This window comes from Myodes glareolus, chromosome 2 (assembly GCF_982192425.1).
Source record: "Myodes glareolus chromosome 2, mMyoGla1.1, whole genome shotgun sequence".
In the NCBI taxonomy this organism is placed as follows: domain Eukaryota; kingdom Metazoa; phylum Chordata; class Mammalia; order Rodentia; family Cricetidae; genus Myodes; species Myodes glareolus.
Window position 1 is genome coordinate 24,234,003 of NC_142027.1, and position 17,073 is coordinate 24,251,075.

General features: G+C 42.1%; 1 long non-coding RNA gene across 1 annotated transcript; it reads left to right on the forward strand.

The window, feature by feature from the left end:
* The first annotated feature begins 11,732 nt into the window (after window positions 1–11,732).
* LOC125392888 (uncharacterized) lies at window positions 11,733–14,476 on the forward strand. Its single transcript, XR_007229632.3, has 2 exons — window positions 11,733–11,913; window positions 13,782–14,476. It is a non-coding gene; the product is annotated as an uncharacterized LOC125392888 (long non-coding RNA).
* The last annotated feature ends 2,597 nt before the right edge of the window (window positions 14,477–17,073 follow it).

The window sequence follows — 17,073 nt, forward strand, 5'->3', positions numbered from 1 at the left end:
AACTGAATGAATATTTAAAACCCAACTGCGTCACACATCCAATAAAAGTTATTTAACTGCAGAGCCTTTTCTCCAGCCCCCTCCCCACCAGTTTTCATAGTTTGATATCTGGAAGATTGTCACTTGCCAAGAGTAACTAAGTAGGTCAAGGAGGATGAGACTTAGAGATTTTTTTAAAGTTATGGAAAATTTATGGTGAATAATTTACACAGGAAATCAATAGATGGTATAAACTAGAAGAGGAAAATTTTTCTAGGCTGTAAAACCAAGTACTTTGTTCTTCAGGGGAGTTTCATGCTAACCCCATAATATTCCTTCTGAATGGGTCCCAGAGAGCCACGCAAAGGTCATAGGTGGTCAAGTTGAACTTGATTCCTTCAACAGAGAACCAAGTGCATTATCTATTCCACACACACACACACACACACACACACACACACACACATGCACGCACGCACGCACACACACACACACACATACACACACGCACGCACACACACACACACCTTGCTATTGAATTGCTGCATGCTGTTTTTAAGGTTCAAACTTGCTTTGGCTTATGCAAGCAGTCTCAAGGTACTTTCATGTGACTAAGAATCCATTATAGAGAAAAAGGAAGGTGTGAGAGGGCCTATGATTGGGTGGAAATGTGTATATATTGCTGGCGGAGGGATAGCACTGGAACATGAAAGGAAGGAAGAGAAAGGGTTAGGAGTCGAGTTAAGTTGTCAATTGGGAGCAACTTTGCCCCTTGCCACAGGGGTGTTTAACATTGTCTGATGATACTTTTGAGAGACCCAGTGAGGAGCCTCCTTCCACCTGGTTTCTAGTGGGCAGAGACTTAAAATACGTGCAGGAGGTAATCCTATTCCATAAAGAATGGTCTGGCTTAAATCTGACACAGTCCAGTGTTGAGAAACCATGCCGGTGGGAACCTGGCGAAAAGGGAAGCTTTGGGAGGCACTGTGTCTTCTTAATCTGATGCTGAGCAACTGACAATGGTGGTTCTGAGCACTGACTTTAATTCTAATATACTATGAATGTTCTCACAGTTTTTCTGGGGGATATGATTAGGTATTATTTCAGTGTCCAGTGGTTTAAGTTAAAGAAATTACACATTCTGATATGGCCAAAGCTAATTTTGGTGCTCTGTCCACACCATGATATCTCTGGTATATCAGTAGCTAATTGTAATAACATAGTAACTCTGCTATCTAGGCTGACAACAGATATCACCATCATTATTGTTATCTTGGGTTTTCCATACAGGGTTTCTCTGTGTATCAGGATTGTGATAAGTGATGTTCCACATAAATTAGCTATCTACTGGTCCTGTGTAATTTTCTATGTGTTACCTTTGCAAGGGCAGCTCTAAACTCAGAGAGAGTGGTCTTCTTGCATGCTCTACCTTCTATTGCCCCGTCACAGCCACCATCGGGCAAGGTAACTAACTAAATGAATATTTAAAGTCCAAGTGTATTACACATCTAATCAAAAATGTAAAAATAATGTTTGCTGTAATCTGTGATTCAGAGAGATTCGGCTCAAGTTAATGGAGCTTTAGGATGTTAAGGGAAAGGAATAAAATGAGCTGGGAGATTGGAGGGAGAGAGATGAGTTTCTGTATGTTATGTCAAAAGAGAAGAAGAATCATGGATTGAATAGCTGGATGGCCATGGTGACTTAATAACCTTTTCCAGCAAGGGGTTTATAGACATTAGTGGTGCTTTGAGGAAGTCAAGCAGTGTGCCTTATGCCTTTGGAAACGGGAGCCTGTTCTTGCCTCTTCATCTCCTGTGCTGTATTATATGCAAATTGAGTTTCATGGGATCTTAGAACTGTGACAATGATTTACTCTGCCAGAATGTGCTATGGATCATTTGTGCACCAACTCTGCAGTTCAAACAGCAGCACTGACTTGAAGCCTCACCCATCCCTGCCAGATTACACAGAACTGGAAGGCTAATTCAGCCCCACCTCTGCCTGATGGAAGCCATACATGGCTTCCTTCTTGTTTGTATCTCAAGGGATCAGCGGGTTTGTCTGTGTGTCTGTGTGTTTCATTAAGACTATGTGCACAGGGCTGAAAGATGAGTTGTCCCCATGTTCTGCTGTCCGTGGAGTCTTCCCTCTTCCCTTGCAATGATAGCCTTGCCTGGTGCACAAAACAGAAGCAAAAAAAAAAAAAAAATCTAGAAACTGCACCTCACCAATTTTCCAGGTACAGCCAGCTAGAACGCAGTTATTTCCCCAAGAGGAAATGCCTTCAGGCAGAGGGCTCCTGATTATCCACAGTACCAGATCATTAGTTGGACTCAACCACTGAGAGCCCATACCCATACTAGAGCGTAATACTAGTCATTCTAGGTGCCTACTTTAAAATGAATTCTTTCCTCATGTCCTTTGCTAGGAAATAACTAGTTTCAGTCAGGAAAAAAGCTGTGCAGTGTCACTGTTCTCTAGAGATGACTTCGTCAACAGAAAACATAGCCCCCTTGAACCTCGCTAGCTGAAGGTATATGCCAATGTTTAGGTCAGATACTTCAACTACAAGAAGTAGCTCAAAAGAATGCTCCCTCCTCCCCAAACGCCTGATTTAAAGTGTGTGTGTGTGTGTGTGTGTGTGTGTGTGTGTGAGAGAGAGAGAGAGAGAGAGAGAGAGAGAGAGAGAGAGCGCTTTAATTTCCCCCCACTTACTCAGAAATCAGGCCAAATCATGTTTCATATTTGAGTTCTAGATAAGTCTTGATAATTTGTGTTGCAGTCTGGTAGGCTCCTTCCACCTTACATTTGCAAGAGACATTTATGGTGCTACCTAGTCATGCCTCTGTGTCCCTTGGTACAGAGGCTAGGTCAAACTAGGTGGCATGGTGTAGACTATCTTTCAATTCCTGAAACTTACAAAACAGAGAAACCCTATCTGTTATTAGACCCAGAGGGAGCCTGAGGGACCAAAGTCTCCAGAATATCTATTCAGGACCTCTTTCGGCTGTCTAGGTCTAGGGCTCTGACACTGTACTTTTCTGGTACTCTGTAGCTTTAAGGCCACATCATATCTCTCTCTCTCTCTCTCTCCCTTCTTCCCTCCCTCCCTCCCTCTCTTTCCCCCCTCAATAAAGCGCATTTGATGAGTGATATTGTGTCATCTCCTTCCTACTATATATTTTCACAGAAACACATTCTGCAAACCTATGACTGCAAAGAAAACAAGGATTCGAAGTCAGCATGGTTTTGACAACCAAACTTAGGTCACAGGATGAATTCTGCCTCTACTACTGTTCACATTATATAGTTCAGAACTCATTTGTGTTTGTGTTCCAGGAATTCCAAGAGCTTTGAATTCAATACCTCATGCACTGCTTCTAGGTCCTAGCCGGGACTTGAATCTTTGATGCTTACATGAGTAAGGGAGCCATAGTGATGGAGTAGTATCTATTGAGGTAGAGGTTATGCAGCTGCCCATATTGTGCTCCCTGACTATGTTGGAGGAGCTATCAGAAAGTGAAGACAATTCACATGACCAAAACCCTTAAAGAAGAGTCTTTGAAAGATAACCCAGGAGTCATTTCACAACAGTTTTCAAACAGAGAAAAATTCAGGTTCCGAAACCCTTTGGGTCCCCATCAGCAACAGTCCTCTGGTATCTGACAGTGTCAACATCTTTGGGGATTTTTAATTCTTTTGGGGTTTCTTCTTGGATCTTTCTGATTCTAGAAACTATAGAGGTTCTGATTTAAAAATTACACAAGCTAGACAGTGTAAAAGCAAACAGAGGCAGCAGAGTCTGGACTGTAACAGTACAAAAGCAGTTTCTTTTATTTTTATCGTGTCGTTCAGGCTGGCCTCATGCTCACTGTGAACACGAGGATGATCGTGAACCTAGAATACTCCTGCCTGCACCTCCACATGTTGTAATTCCAGGCTACACTGCTGTGCCTGGCTTTTGAGGTGCTCCAGGTTTGTGTACGCTAGAACACACTACCAAACAGAGCTGCATCCCTGGCCTTAAGCTAGTCAGTTTTGCCGGGCAGTCCTCACACTCTGTGCTCCATCTGACATGCTGCAGGAAGTCATAGACAGCTTACATTTTTTTTTTCCCTGCTAGGTTGTTTGCTTGTTGCTGTTACTGCAGAGACATCATTTCTTACTGTATTCCATACTGATCTCAAACTCACAGCAATCCCTCTGCCTCAGCAGTCCCCTCGCGATCAGAGTGCTAGGATTGAAGGCTGGCACCCCACACCAAAGAAGCCTGAGAAATTCTTTGTGGTAAAGCTGTCCAGTCTTCTTATTTTTTGACTTACCATTTTGTCTATCATGACCCGTTAATGAAATGGATTCTGAATCCCTGCTCTGAAGTTGTGGCGAGATGCTTCAACTCCCAGTCAGGCAATGTGAAGAAGTTTCTCTCTCCTGTGTCAAATATCAACTGGAGTTTTAAAAAGGGGGAGTGTGTGTGGCAGAAATTTAGTACTCAACATAGCATTCTAGACTTTTCTCTACACAACAGAAGTTATTATCTGGTGCTCTTCTGCATTAAGTGAGCAGTGTGAGGTTTTGACTTACAGATACAAAGAAGGGTTTTTTTTATTTAACTCCAACATTTCACTCCAATAAAGAATGTTGAACTCCTTTGATGAGCTCAATTCTTGTTTCTAAATATTACGTGTCATTCCATCAGAAAAAAAAAAACCACAAACCTAACCACTTCTAGTAATTCAGTTGACAAAGCTTTGGATTGGGAGGGAAGAGCAAAGAGTCATTCTCCTCAGTGAGCATTGGTGTTTGTAGAGAAGGTCATCCTGACAGGAAAAGGTGGGAAGAGTCAAGCACATCTCTCTTCTTCTTTGTTCATCGGGATTAAGGCCGATAACGTAGGAAAAGTTAGACTATTCTTAAAGTCTCCTGACTTGACCAGTAGAAACGTCTCTTCTCTCTACTTCACAAGCACTGCCCACAAATGTACAATCCGTTCTCTTGAACGGGTGTCATAAGGAAGGGAAGTTTCTCCCAGTTTCTGCTGTCAGAATGTTCTTACTTCCCCCTCCACATCACCCAGCAACACTGGCTTTGAGAGGGATACGGCCTTCTTCACCATCAGATGAAAGACACGTTGATTGGAAGGGGCTGACGAATTCTTGATTGCCCCAACAAATTCAATCACCATCTCCTTTCTGCAGGCAGTACTACAAATTCTGGGATGTGAGCGAGGACAGTTTAAAAACTCACATGTGAAGATTCCAGAAAGGAGAAAACCAGGAGTCTTCTGCTCCAGCGAGACACAAATATTTTGCCTGTCTTTGGAAATCAGCCCTTCTGTAATACATGTCTCTATATTCAAGGCTTTCCTTAATGTGTGCAACCACTACCCTACATAGGACCATGGGAGATGGGGGTGGGGTCCATGTGGTTTAGGCGTAAGTCGCTTGTTTCATACACAAATAGAGTTGTCTCCTTCCAGACAGACACAAGCTTGGTCTTGACCAAACAACACAGGTCTTTAACCCAAGTTGACCAGCTTGCTACGTCAGTTGTTTCTGGCTTAACTTTGCCTTTAGTACTTGACAAACAAAAGCTACCCGATCACTTTTCCTATTATCTCTACCCACTAAGCACGTTGGAAGTTTATATTCACAGATTCCTAAAGGAACATCCCATAATAGATATGGACTCATCACATCGCACCACCCGCTTCCCCAAACCCTTGTCAGGTCATCCCATTTTTCTCTGAGCACAGACGAGAACATCCCTGGCCTTCCTGACCTCCCGATCACATTTCCTACAAACAGCAATCTAATTTGCGGTCTCCTGAATACCCTGCATTCCCGAGCTATCTTACTGTGTCTGATGAATTTATCTCCATCTTTTCTACCGATTTGATTCGTTTGTGTTTCCCCTGAAGGTATTTAATTATGTTATCTCCTTATTTAGAGCCTCTTTGGATTGAGTGAGGCAAGAAGATGAGGAGAGTGATGCGTAGTGACATTAACTGGAGCCTAATTTTTATTCTATTAACGAATCCCTGGGTAACCTCTGGAAAGTCGGTGCGCCTCTTTTCAGCCAAAATCTCTTCACCTTGAAAAACTGGGAAGAGAACAATGTACCCCTGAAGGTGACTGTGGGGAGTAGTTAGCAAAATGAAATTAATAAAGGAAAAGTGATGTGTAAATCAGAGGGTTTGGAGGAATGGCAGGTTTACCCTTCCTTCTGCTCAGACTAATTGCAGCAGCGTTCTCGTAGCAGCTCAGCGGTTTTCAGAGCGGTGATGTGAGGAAACTTTGAATTTGTCAATGAATGCAGAAAGCCCGTAAGAAAGTGACATTAGCAAGTTCTCCAAAAACAGTTGCTGCCGTTTGTTTGTTTGCCTGTTTTTCCTTCTATCTATGTCTTGGCAGCAGGTCATGTCGGTTTGATGAGAGCGCCACGCGAGAAGGCCTCTGCTCCCAGCAGGTTACTTCCCATGCTCTGCCACCATGTTTACTTCAATCCCTAGAGGAGAAAGAGCTTTCCTTCTAAAATCTGTGACTCTTCAGTAATCCTTGTGAACATTTCATAACCGATCTGGTGAGAACACATTCAACAGCTGTTTGATGTGACTCGATTGTGTATTTCTCTCTCGGTACAGTTCATGCGCCACTGTACCATAAGGGAGCCAGGCAAGGGCCTAGAGATTGAAAGAACACACAAGAGACCTGGGTCAGTTGAAAGGAGATCAGCCGAATGCCATTGATTTCACCTTGGGGAAATTCTTGCACACCTAGCTGCTGCACAAGGAATTGCCCCCAGGCAGGTGGGAAATTGCCACACCCAAGATGGAATAAACAATGACCTACAGCTAATCACCAGGCAGGGCAGAGGGAGCACAGGAACAAACAGAATGTTCTAGCTGGCTGATCAGAGGCTGTTCTCAAGATGAACCCCAGGAGCAGGGGTAGACCCATGGGACCTACAAACAGCATCTCTCATGTTTGCATGGGAATCAGCTTGCACATATGCAAGCAAAGATATCAATTCAACAAAGAGTATTTAGCCATTTATATAAACATATGGCTTTATACATTGTTCTAGAAGCACTAACATACACCAATACCAGAGATATTGAAGAATTGGAAAACAATACAGTCAACAAACACATTTTCAAAATACTAGTTCTGCCATGCGTTACTCAGTTCTTTTAAAACTCATGGAAATTTAGAATTGGTCTGTACTTGTACAATTATTGTGAGTGTAGTTGAGATGGACACCGTGAATCCAGTTTATCTTAACATTTTACAGTAGTGTGCTCTGGTTCTCACCGTGCATGAAACAGCAGAGGTATGTTACTCGGTAAAGCCCTTACTTAGAACCGCATACTTTTCTTATGGTTTGCGTTTCTGTCCAGGAAACTACATTACTTGCCTTCATTTGGCTTTGACAGGCTCTCAGCTGTTATTTATTTTTTGATGAAATGCTCAGTTTTAAAGAGCTTTGGTCAGTATTTTACAGAAAGCATTTTAACTGAGGTTTAAGGTTTTGTTTTTTTTTTTTTAAGATTTGTCTGGTATTTTGGGTTTCAGAGAGAAAGATTAGAGACACATAATGTTGCCCTTATCATAACAAGATTGCATAGTCCCAATATAACCTATGCCTGTGAATGCCACAAACTGAAGTAAAGGTCCTCTATAATGGGCAGCTCTGATGGCTGCCCCATTGGAAATCTGGCCCAATGTTACCTGATTCTGGCTTTCCCCAAAATATAGAAATCTCAGTGTTCATATGAAACATCCAACTTTCATAGTCTGACAGCTGATTAAAATTTAAACCGCAGTAGTTTCATATGCATGCCAAATAATAAGATAGTCATAGGTTGGTAAGACTCACTAGATGAAGGAACGTAGCATGGAAACCTATGAGCAGAGGTAGAGCCTTAGAACTCAGGGTAGAGGGTAAAAACTGACTGCCAAAATTGTACTATGATGTCAACATTCACACAGTGACACATGTACACCTACACTCACACATACTGCTCTCTCTCTCTCTCTCTCTCTCTCACACACACACACACACACACACACACACACACACTAATCACTATAGTAATACATACATTTTTACAGTATCACTTGGCTAATATTAACCTATTTTCACCTGTTTGTAAACTCTTGCACATGTATGGGAAATATTAATATTTTTAATGTAAGAAAGGCATTAACAGATTTTATTCCATTTGTTCTATATTTTGCAAATCATTGCTAGTAGAGACCACAGGAAAAGATAACATGAGGAATAAGGATCAGATCAGCCATGATTTTGTCACAGCAAAAGATAACAGATACCAGGTCGGGCGTGATAAAAAGAGACATCTTTACGTGTGTGTGTGTGTGTGTGTGTGTGTGTGTGTGTCATATGCTTTGAGCATATATATATACATATATATGTATGTATATAAATTGTATATATACACATATATGTATATATAATGTATATATACATATATGTATATATAAATTGTATATATATATATCTGATTTCACACTATGACACAATGCTTAAGCAATGTCCATAGGCAAGGGTGTTGGAGAGACACTGTGGATTTGGATACACATTTCAAGGGCCTGGTGAAATGTTGTCGCTTCAGGGTGTGAGAGAAAAAGCCAACAGAGATAACATGATCATTTCTTCCAAGGGAAAAGGGAAGCATAAGGCGTCACATCCGAGGGAGGGGATGTACGGAAAGAGCGGCCTTGCTGAAGCAGAGCGTCTCTGGGTGGTAAAGTTGGACACTGTGAACCTTACGTCAGCATGTGGAAGAAAGGAAAAGGAAAGAAAAGAAAGGAGAGGAAGGAAAGGAAAAGAGAGGAGAGAAGAGGAAAGGAAAATAAAGAAGAGAAGAGGAAAGGGAAGGGAAGGGAAGGGAAGGGAAGGGAAGGGAAGGGAAGGGAAGGGAAGGAAAGGAAAGGAAAGGAAAGGAAAGGAAAGGAAAGGAAAGGAAAGGAAAGGAAAGGAAAGGAAAGGAAAGGAAGAAAAGAGAATAAAAAAGAAGGGGTTGCAACCAGAAGTTTCCATTAGGGCACATCTTCCTTCAGGGCACAGGTGAGAGCCACCATCACGCCCCAGCATGTATCTAAGGCATGAGAAAACACACCCTCTTGTGTAGGTGGTTCAGAGAGAACCAGCGCAAGGTAATACCAGACATACATCTGTTCAGTTTGCTCAGTCCTTCCTCTCCATCTCCTCGAGATGCAGGATTGGGTGTTCGTACCACCTGAAGCTCTCCTCTTGCTTCTCATATCTGTTTATCAGGTAGTAGCAATCTCTGATCTTTGTTTCTGACCTCCACCGCCCTGTTCTTAAACATCAGCCCTCTCTTGGAAGCTCCGTTCCATCTCTCTGCTGAGGCTCCGACGAAAACCCTGCTGTCTTCCTTCCTAAGAGTACATTTCTTTCCTTTCCCAGCTTGCCTTTCCCATCCACTGTGCGTATTTCAGGTGGAGACTAAGTTCACAAACTTGTTTTCTTTACAAGCTGTGTGGTTTTTAGTCGGGTGTCCTAACCGCCCTGGGTTTGAGTGTGATTATCTGTAAAATGGAAAGAGCACTGACTCCTCCCGATGTGACTGTGCGGATTAAAGGCCTTTGCAAAGATCAAATACCCATTCTTGCGCTTGGCCCTGAGCTGACACTCAGCCACTCTTGCCCTTTCCCGCCCGTTTGCACATTGCTTGTGGCTCTGGTGTCACCAGCTACATGCGCTTTCCCCTTTTCTTTCTACTACAAGCCAAGTATTGTGAGGACAAAGACTAAGGCGTGTATGAATTTGTATGCATGCCTTCTTGATGGCACAGTGTGGTCCCAGTAAATAGCTGTAAAGATATTTATATATATCAGCATCATGAATGAATAATTCAGGAAGTAACTTTGAAGCATTGGTTTAACATGTGTGTGTAATTTATAAATATGCCCATATATATCTGCCATAGGAAAGAAACCTATTGATGATTTTTAAAGCTATACTCTAAGAGAAACAAAATAGAAAAAAAAAAAAACCCTAAGCCTTTTCTCAGGTGGAAATCAAGTAGAATTCTCGATTCTAGGCCCCTGGGGCACTGGTATGTCACCCACGGGCACAATTCCTTTTTGAGGTAAACTATTAATCCAGACTATCACGGCAAAGAGCAGTGCCCTAAGCGACCCGCTGGGCAGCTAAGGTAAAATTCTGCTCTCCCGGCACCTGTGGCCAGGAGACGGAGCCTGAATCACAAGGGCCTGGCGCGAGGCCAGCGTGGAGTCACACCGGGTACCCTGAACTCTTACCTGAAGCGCTCTTTCAAGTCACATTTCGCCAACGGCCTGCCTCCCGTGTTTTACTTTAACTCAACTCGCTACTGTAAATTTAGGAGGGACTACGGACTACATCAATTTAAAGAAAATTGGTGTCAAAACATCGAAGACAGCAGGGCGCTAAGGGGGTCCGTGGAAACGGAGAACGAAATGGGTAGCGTGGGCTCCGACGCCCCTCGCGTTAAGGCTATGCCAGGTTCTCTGTTTCCTCACCTGCAAAATGGGAATAGTGATTAATGTTTTACCAACGTTCTGAAACTCTCCCCAGGATCGGGTCAAAGCAGGGAAACTGTTTGACGGAGTAAGTTTCTACTTCTCCAGAAAATAAACATAAACATCACCAATCAAACGGGAGAGAACTCTAATAAATGAACATTCATTTACTGTCATATGAGGAAAAGTTAGCTTAATTTTATTTTTAAATGTTTTTATTTATTTTTTGAGACTTTGATTTAATATGTTTTGATCGTCTTCTTCCCTTTCTTTCCAATTCTTCCCATACCCTCCCCCATATCTCTACCCACCCAACTTCATGTTCTTTCTAAACACGGAGTCCGTTTTGTGTTGGCCAACTGCTCCTGAGTACAGGCCCCACCCCAGAGTGTGGAGGCTATACCTAAAGTCATTGCACTGAAAGAAACTGAGTTTCCCTCTCCTCCCTTGCCGATAACAGCTGCCAGCAGCTTCTTGGTTGGGGGGCTTTGTGCCCACTTCCCAGCTTCCCATTCTCCACGTTGGGATTTTGCCTGGCTTGAACTCAGGGTTCATGCAGTCCTGGTCTCTGTGAGTTCATACACATTAGCTCAATTTTAAAGGTTTAATGGCGCATTTATGGGACCCTAGGTGGTTAAGGAGCGAATTATTTGAGCCTTCTTGAAATTTTTCGGGCAAGTTCCTTACTTCAAAGGATCTCCTTTTTTTTTTTTTTTTAAGGATCTCCATTTTTATACATCTGCTAGGCAGAGAGTTCTTCCTAAGGAATAGATTTTCTTATCCTTTCGTGTGCCCTTACTTTGGTTGCTTTTTGTCCACAGAAATTATCAAGAAACTGCCGTTAGGGACCGTTTAAGCTTCCTTATAAAGGATAAACGCGAGAATCTAGGGGAAGTAATCTGTCAGTTGTTTGTATTAATCGTCTTAAATAAGCAGTATGTGGCTTAGGGAAAAGCTGGCCCGAGCTAGACAAAGAAGGCAGTCATCCGAGCCTCAGACGCTGAACTCTGACCCCTGGCTGGACCTTGCACTCGGCAGCCTGGTAACAGGAAGGCAGCAAGACACACTTTGAACCAGAGGTTCTAAGGCTGCGGTGGGGTTAGCGGCAGGGTGACAGAGGCACTTTGCAGCCTGAACTTTGTACCTAGACACAGGGGCATTTCATCTCCATAACAGCCACTTTGTTTCATTACTTATTAACAGATCCTCCTTGAGTGAAGTTCTTTGTTAATGGAGCTTTAAAAACAGATTTCTCTCCCCCCTCCCCACCCTTGTTTCTGCCATGGGGGTGGGGATCTGTGCTGATTTGAAATCCTCCCGTGCACTTGCTTGCCCTACCGTGGGGAGGCTTCTCTTCTCTTCAAGACTGGCCCTTGTGGAGGTAGAGCAGTACCTATGGTCACACTTAGAGACGGTAATCCTGGACTATATGCCATTAACTATCACATAAGGAAGTGTCTGGTGGGTGCCGCTCTACCTCTCCCGACCAAATGAATTTCGTTGTTTTTGCTCCTTTGGCTAATTCTCTTTCCCTCCCACTTCTCCCCCTCCTCTCCTGACTTCTTTTTCTCTTTGTGTTCAGCCTTTCAGTGACATCAGAGTTAACCGGTGGTGACCCCTGTCCCTGTGTGTCGTTGTCTAAACTGGAATAGCCGAGATGGATATCTTCACAACTGGAAGGCAAAGCAATTTAAGGGCACATTCAAGTACTTCCCAAATAAACACGCTGTCCTTAGATGTCCAGTAACTGATACTCAGCCTGTCTGAAAGTTTCGTTATTTAAAGAAAGTGACAGGATTCTAGAAAAGGGAACCCAGTGAAGGCCACCTATAAAATAAATATTAGGCTCCTCAAATTTTCAAGTTCACAGGGCCAATTGAGCCACAATCTAAATTGCTGAGTTATGTTCAATATTGATCAGTAAATATAGTTTGTCTTCTGGGACCCAGTGAAATCGTGACCCCAGTACTGTGCTTAGTAGTGAACAAAGACCAAGACCAGATAAGCCCTCCCTGAAACTTAGCTTGAGGGTCTGGGGCCACCAAGAAGTTAACTTTTCAACACTTGAAGACTCTGTGTTTTAGGAGCAGTTGAAACTAGTTCAGATGATAATTCATTTTCTTTTCACTTTTCTTTCCTTATTTAAAAATGTCCGTGTGTCTAGCTTGCTCTCATTCAGCAAGAGGTCAGGCCTGGAGTCACCCCTATCTGGGTACCAAGCAACAAAATCCCTTGATTGTCTTGTAGCCTTCTATAATCGCAGACACACCAAAACCTCCAGAGAGGCTCAGCACCACCACTTAGCTTTCTCAGGTCTGAAGCTTTAAAGCGAAGGATACTAAAGCCATTTTGAAAGCCAGAGTTGAAGCTTATATTGGCAGTACTTACAGCTCTCTTCTTTTCTCTTAGGTTTTCCCCTCCCTCTGTGTTCCTCTCGTTTTCTCTCTCTACTCCCTTCCTTTTTCTCCCACTTTTTTTCCTTTTGCTCTTTTCCTAACTTTCTCGATGACATAGTTTCCAAACTCATTTTTGGTGCACAAATCAAATTGCCAGGAAGGATTGGGTGAGTGGCTCAGTGGCAGAGAGCTTGCCCAGCATGTGTGAAAATCTTGGTTCAATTCCCATCCTGTGGAAAAAATAATCAAGAAAATAAGATAAAATGTACAGTTTCTATGCTCATTGCTTTCCCTCACCCCTACTATGGTTTTGCTAGCTTTCATGACAAGAGGATTCATCCTGACCTTTATCTAAGATTTGGGTCTGGAATGTTTCCCAGGGCTATGGGGCTAGAGTCTTGGTTGTTATCTAACGGTGTTATTGCACAGTGGTAAAACCTGCACCAGCTGGGGTCTGCTAAGAGCAAGTAGGAAGGTACAGGTAATCTTTGGAAGGCTATCGATGGGATCTGGATCCTTCTCTGCTTTCCAATTATTGCTTCCTTGTCACTATAACGTCAGCATCCCTTTTTGCCATTCACTCTCATCACCATGCTATTCTGCCTTCTCTTGAACCCAGTGGGGCTAGCTGGTCATGTGCTGAATCCTCTAAAACCATGAGCCAAAATAAATATTCATATGTTGTTAACCTAAGGTATTTTGTGCCATAACAGAAAGCTGATCCTAAGAAGAGAGGTTAAAAAAATTCTAAATCTTTCAAAAACATCAATTTTTTTCCCCCTTTAAGGTTTTACATGCAGCATCATGTGCGGATGGTCCATACACCTCTGTATATCTGTGCTTGGCTTTCCAGGTATCATTTGGATTCATGGCAGAATGGCAAGGAGATACAAAAGACCACAGTATGCATTTCTCTGTTTCCATGCCAACGGTGTTTTAGGTACTGCGAGACTGTACTTTTGGCTCTCGGGACATGCTCCTTCCTGTGGCAGACTCTGCTTCCGATCTGCGTCTGACATGTTTCAATGCTTGCAGCTGCCTCCTCAGTGCTGCCTTCCAAAGCCTTGAATTAAGGCTGCACCTGTTTGGGATTTGCTCAATCTGAAAAGTAGCAAGACTCCTCCAGAATGCCTAATTACCTTTGCCCTGAAAGCAATGCAGTCAGATGCTTTGGCAGCACACTCAGGACACCTAGAATTGCAGGCATGGCCTCCATATTTAGTCTCAATTATTCCAGACAGAATACAGCGATTGAACCTTGATTTACACCACTTCTTCACTCCACTTGCCTCTCAATCCCAGATCCTGCCACCTGCTGCAGGCGGATTTAACAAAGTGCAAACATAGGCCACTGCAGCTCGAATAGAAGATGAGATTAGGACAAAGAAGAAAACTGGTAGTACCTTATGTACCGTGTAACCAACCAGGCCCACAGAAGAGAGACGCAAGGTTTATTCAATTTATGGGTTGCGATAATATAGAACAAATGAAACACACATAATTGTTCAATGAAAGAAATTAAACAGATTGAATTGTTCAATGAAACAAGCATAATTATTCCTTTAAATTCTTAGTTATTGTTTAATGAGTAAGAACTTAAAACTAATATTATCTCAGTAATTCTGAAAGCCCTATTTTTGAAATTGTCCATACTCTTTGGTTTCTTCCGGTACACATTCACATACACCCATGACACAGAAGAGAAAGGATAGGGAAGGAAGACGGAAAGAGCAGCATCAGTGTAAATGCCAGCTTGGACAACTGAGCCAATGATAGGGACATCCAGGGACCAGGAAATAAGATGGCATTGAGGAGTTATAGTATTGAACCAATGGTAGGGACCAGGAACTAAGGTGACATTGAAGAGTTATAGTATTGACCCAATGGTAGGGACATCCAGGAGGGACATCCAGGAACCAGGAAGTAAGATGACATTGAGAAGTTATAATATTGAACCAACGGTAGGCACATCCAGAGACCAGCAAGTAAGATGATATTGAGGAGGTTCTAGTGCCTGGTCTACAGATTGAAATGTTGAAGGAAATAAATGAAGAAAAATAAACTAACAAGGCAGAGGTACTGTAATACCAAAGGCAACGAGGGATAGAGAAAAGTGTGTTTCTAAGACTGCTCTGCCTTAGCTGTCTTTATAGTGTGCCATTGATTTCCCCTATGGTTCTAGACAAATTCTCCTTCCTTCACAACATTTAGCTTTTCTCTTTAGAGAAAATACACTGTTGCCTTAAAAGAGGAGCAGAAACTGAGGTAAATATTTTCTGATCTTTAACTATGAAGATAGAGCACAAAGTTCAATCAAATAATTATTGCTCAACATAACCACCCAACTCCACAACCACTAATTTTCACTTGAAATTTCTTTTTGGTACTAACACTGCATTTATTTTTTGCCATGAATTAAAACTGACTGCTGTCTCAGTGTTTAATTGCTGTGAAGAGCTCTATTACCGTGGGAAATCTTATGAAAGATAGCATTTAATTAGGGCTGACTTACAGTTTCAAAGGTTTAGTCTATTATCATCATGGCAAGGAGCATCGCAGCTTGTAGACAGATATGGTGCTAGGGAAATAGCTGAGAGTTCTCCATGTAGATTCATTGGAAGAGGGCAACAGTAGGCCTGGCTTAGATTTTTTGAAATCTCAAACCCACTCACTCCCAGTGACACACTTCCTCCTACAAGACCACACCTTCTAATTCTTCTCAAATAGTGCCACTCCTGATGACTGAGCCTTCAAATGCATGAGCTATGGCGACATTCTTGTTAAAAACCACTGCAACCACAACAATCTTTGATTATCTGTGGTCAGGTTCTCTGAATGTAGAAAAAAGATATACCTTCCAGCTTATCATACACTCAGCGAGACTCAGTTCTGAACTGGACAGGAACACCTTAACAGTGGTTACTATTTCTATTTCTTTGTGACCTTCTTCTGCAATAGAACTACAATGAAATTATTTGCCAAAAATAAATGTTGGAACCTCCTGTATTTTATATACCTCTTTACTGATAGGTTTTCTACCATTTTCCCTTTCTTTCCCAGAGTACTTTTCTCCTTCTAGAGTCTCAAGGTTGACTTTACAAGGTCAGAAACAATGCCACTACTTTATTGCAAACTTTTCTCATCTTGAAGTTCAGAAATACCCACACAATTCTTTGAATGCCTTTTTCTACTACAAAATGTGATATTCATTCCACTTAATGCTGATAGACATGGCCTTTCTTGGAGTCTGCTTATCCTTGATGAAGTTGTAATGATCCTTTGGTTCAGGCTTCATCTGGGGTGCTCTCAAATAAGATGCAGGACAGGGACTACATAGCTCAGGAGTAGAGCCATTGCTTTCCATGTGCACAGGCTTGAGTTCCATCATCAGTACCATCGAAAGTAAGTAAGTAAACACATGATTTATAAAGGTGCAAACAAAGAAGGCACCATGAAAACTCTGAATTTGAAAGGATTTGAAAGAAAGGACAATAAAGCAGAGATTAGGCCATTGACTTATAGTCTCTAAAGGAAGAGATGAAGGAAGGGGTATAGGGTTCCCAAAGAGTGGGAAGTGGATACTTACAAAGCACACCCTTTCTACCAGATCTTATACAAAGGTAGCATAAAAGAGTGTGTGTTCTGTGATAGAAAGAAAACAGTGCTCAATAAATCTGCACAATGTCCAAACCATTTAACATTGTCAAAATTTTAGCTTTAGCTGAGGACCTTGAGTTGTTGCCTACTGAGTCCTAGAACCTAAGATTTCTATTCTACCAGTCAAATCCCTTCATTATTTAGCTTCATTCAAATTTACTGCCTTTATTATGCAAGCTTCTTTTCATGTAACTTCCCTACAAAATTTCTATCCCTTCAATTGTGATTTTTTCTCATTAAAAATAGCATGATTATTACATTATTACATGCTATTATTAGGATCATTACACACACACACACACACACAGAGAGAGAGAGAGAGAGAGAGAGAGAGAGAGATATTATAATCTAATTATAGTATTTCTCCCTTACATTTCTTCTCTCCAATTCCTTTTATATGGTGTGGGAGGCCCTTTTGTCTATGTGTTGCTTTTATTGGTTAATGAATGAAGAAACTGGCTTGCCTGATAGGGTAGAACAGAGTTAGG